Genomic DNA, 3,548 nt, shown 5'->3' on the forward strand with positions numbered 1-3,548 from the left:
GCCGCACGGCGCCCTGCTCGGGCTCGGAGAGCGGCGGGCCGGGCCGTGCGCGCGTACTGAATACCCGCTCGGGACCACGCTCTGTGCCCGCACAGCAGAATCACGCCAGGGCCCCACAAAACCAGAAAGGAGGGTGCTTCCTTGTTCCCGTTTTCAAGAGCGGGAAACTGAGGCTCAGAAAAGGGGGAGTGACCCCCTGGAGGTCCCCGGGTGGGTGTGAAGTGGCATGGGAGGGCCAGAGGGAGGCGGGGAGGAGGAACTGGGCCCGGCCCCTTCTGTGACCATGGAACCGCTGTCACGGGATGGCCACCCTGGCACCCTTGTCTCTCGGGGACAGGCCGGGGACCACGCCTGCGGCCCCCAGGAGGATGGACGGGGCCGCGGCCACCCAGTTGGCTGACCTGTCTTTCCCGTAACCGTCACTGGGAGAAAGGTGGCAGCCTTGGCCAGCAGCGGCAGCTGGACTGGGCGACCGCGTGGCTCGAGTCCCACCCCTGCTGCCCCCCCCCGGCCGGCGCCTGCAGCTCCCGGAGGCAGGGACGGCGCAGTGGCCACCTCCTGGCCTCAGATATGCCCCGAGTGTCCCACGAGGTGGCCCTGTATGGGCCCAACCCACGTCCACTCACTCCCGTCGGGGCCACCTGCCCCGCCTTCAGTGCCCACACGCTTGGTAGTAACGGAGCCCACTGGGGGCTCCTTCTGGGGGCACCCCCCCAGCAGCCAGAACGCCCCTCTCTCCATCCTGCTGCTGCTGCTTTTTTTTTGAGAGAGAGAGAGAGTCTTGCTCTGTCACCTGGGCTAGAGTGCCGTGGCCATCACAGCTCGCTGCAGCCTCATCGGCTCTCCAGGGGAAGCCACTTGCCCAAGGGGGGCTGCTCCAGCCCCGCCCCGCCCCTCCCCCTCCCCCTACTCCAGCCCGTCCCTGTCCCCGCTGCTCTCTGTTCTGCAGCCACAAGGGTTCCGTTGAAACAGAACCATGTGTCAGGTCGCGTCCCTCTGCGGCCTAGATCCCCCATGGCTCCCCATTGCCCTTGGGATCAAGTCCACTCTCCTCCCCTCGGCCCACCAGGCCCTGCACAACCTGCCCCATCCCCTCCCCGCCCTCCTCTCCTCCCTCTGCTCCAGCCACCCGGGCCTCCTCGCTGAGCCTCCGACACACCGGGCGCAGTCCTGCCCCAGGGCCTTTGCACGGGCCGTGCCCTCTGCCTGCAACACCTTTTCCTCTGTGAGACCTCCCTTCCTGCTTCGCCTCTACCCGTCCCCTTCCTGCCACTCTGTGGCTTGTCTCAGGGCCCTCGACTTTGTCTGAAGTCGTCCTGTGTCATCACACGCCTTTGCGCATCTGTCTTGGCCCGCCACCTGTTTTTATGAATAAAGCTTTATTGGCACACACAGCCACACCTATTCATCCACGTGCCGCCTGTCCCGGCTCTGCGCTGCGGTAGCAGGGTCAAGACCACAGAGACCGTCTGGCTCTCAAAGACGAAAATATTTGCTATTAATAGCTACCCCTTCATAGAGAAAGTCCGCGAGCCCTGCTTTAGACTAGTGGGTAGAAATCAAACCAATGAAAACATCCAACTCCACCCTGGGTCCCAGTCCTGACTCTAAACTCAACCCCCCCCCCAAATAGCATGTCTTTGGGAGCACCGAGCCTCGGTTTCCCCATCTGTCAAGAGGAGAATGTAAGAGTCCCAACCTGGCAAGTGGCAGCCCGTGGGGAAATATGTTTCCGGTAATCAACTAGACCAGCGGGGGGGGGTTGAGAGCTGGGAGCCACATCCCGCACGTTCAGAGGCCATGCCGCCAAGACAGGCGACCGGGCCCACGGCCTTGGGGACAACCGGCTCACTCTATAGGAAAACTGAAAGGGGTGCCCTGCCTGGCATCATCTGTGGGGGGGGGGTGCCACCTGAATTAAAGACCTAAAGGTAAAATATAAACTGGGAAAGGTAAGGGAAGAAAATGTCGAAGGAGGGTTTTACGGCCTGGAGTTGAGAAAAGCTGTGTGAAGCAAAACTTCCACAGCACAAGGTCACAGACACAAGGTGTGCGAATTAAATTACCTCTAAATTAAAGGTTTCCGTCCAATGAAGGGCCCATGAGCAGAGGGAATAGAGAAACAGCAGAGTGTTATACAGGGAGCTGTTACCCAGGGGTGCCTCGTTGCATATTGCAGAGGGTGTCATTCACACTCTAGTCTAATTGAATTCCAAGAGGTCCCACTGGGAATGTTTGCCCCAGAGGAGTGCAATAGGGTAGGTGGCCCTGCTTCTCAGAACCAGTGCAAAAAGATGGCCCCCCTGGAGCACAGTGGACAATGTGCATGAACAGGTGATTTTCAGAAGAGAGAGCCCAAAGACCACCAGGCATGGGGAGCAATGCTCAGGCCCATCAGCAGTGTAAATTTACACGACAGCGAGGGATCACTTCAGATCCATCGGAGGGCAATAGTGAAATATTACACAGCAATGAAAAAGAGTGCCACACCTATACTACGGCGCTGTGAGTTGAACTGTTTCCACCCCACATTCATATGTTGAAATCCTAAGTCACAGGACCTCAGAAAGTGACCTTTTTCAGAGATAGTCTTTACAGAGGTAATCAAATTCAAAGGAGGTTATCAGGGAGGATCCTAATCCCATATGACTAGTGTCCCTATAAAAATGGGGGGACAGCCAGGTACGGTGGCTCATGCCTGTAATCCCAGCACTGTGGGAGGTTGGAGGGTCACTTGAGGCCAGGAGTTTGAGACCAGCCTGGGCAGCATCGCAGGACCCCATCTCTACAAAAAAATAAGAAAAATAATTAGCCAGGTGTGGTGGCGCCTGTAGTCCCAGCTACTCGGGAGGCTGAGGCAGGAGGATCGCTTGAGCCCAGGAGTTGGAGGCTGCAGTGAGCTGTGATCTTGACCAACACTGCACTCCAGCTTGGGCGACAGAGCGAGATCCTGTTTCTGAAATAATTAAATAAATGTTTTCAATGGGGGGGGATTTGGATACAGGCACGCACACAGGGAGAACGGCATGTGACACAAAGATGCCACCAAAAACCAAGGAGACCTGGCTCACGCCTGTGATCCTAGCACTCTGGGAGGCTAAGGCGGGCGGATTGCTCGAGGTCAGGAGTTTGAAACCAGCCTGAGCGAGACCACCGTCTCTACTAAAAATAGAAAGAAATTAATTGACCAACTAAAAAATATATATACAAAAAATTAGCCGGGCATGGTGGCGCATGCCTGTAGTCCCAGCTACTCGGGAGGCTGAGGCAGGAGGATCGCTTGAGCCCAGGAGTGTGAGGTTGCTGTGAGCTAGGCTGACGCCACGGCACTCACTCTAGCCTGGGCAACAAAGCGAGACTCTGTCTCAAAATAATAATAATAATAATAATATTAATAAAATAAATAAAAACCAAGGAGAGCAGGAACAGATTCTCTCTCACAGCCTTCGAGAAAGAATCAACCCTGCAGACACCTTGAGTTTGGACTTCCGACCCCCAGGACCGTGAGAAAATATATCTCCATTGTTTGGGCCACCCAATCTGTGGTA

This window comes from Microcebus murinus, chromosome 27 (assembly GCF_040939455.1).
Source record: "Microcebus murinus isolate Inina chromosome 27, M.murinus_Inina_mat1.0, whole genome shotgun sequence".
Classification (NCBI taxonomy): domain Eukaryota; kingdom Metazoa; phylum Chordata; class Mammalia; order Primates; family Cheirogaleidae; genus Microcebus; species Microcebus murinus.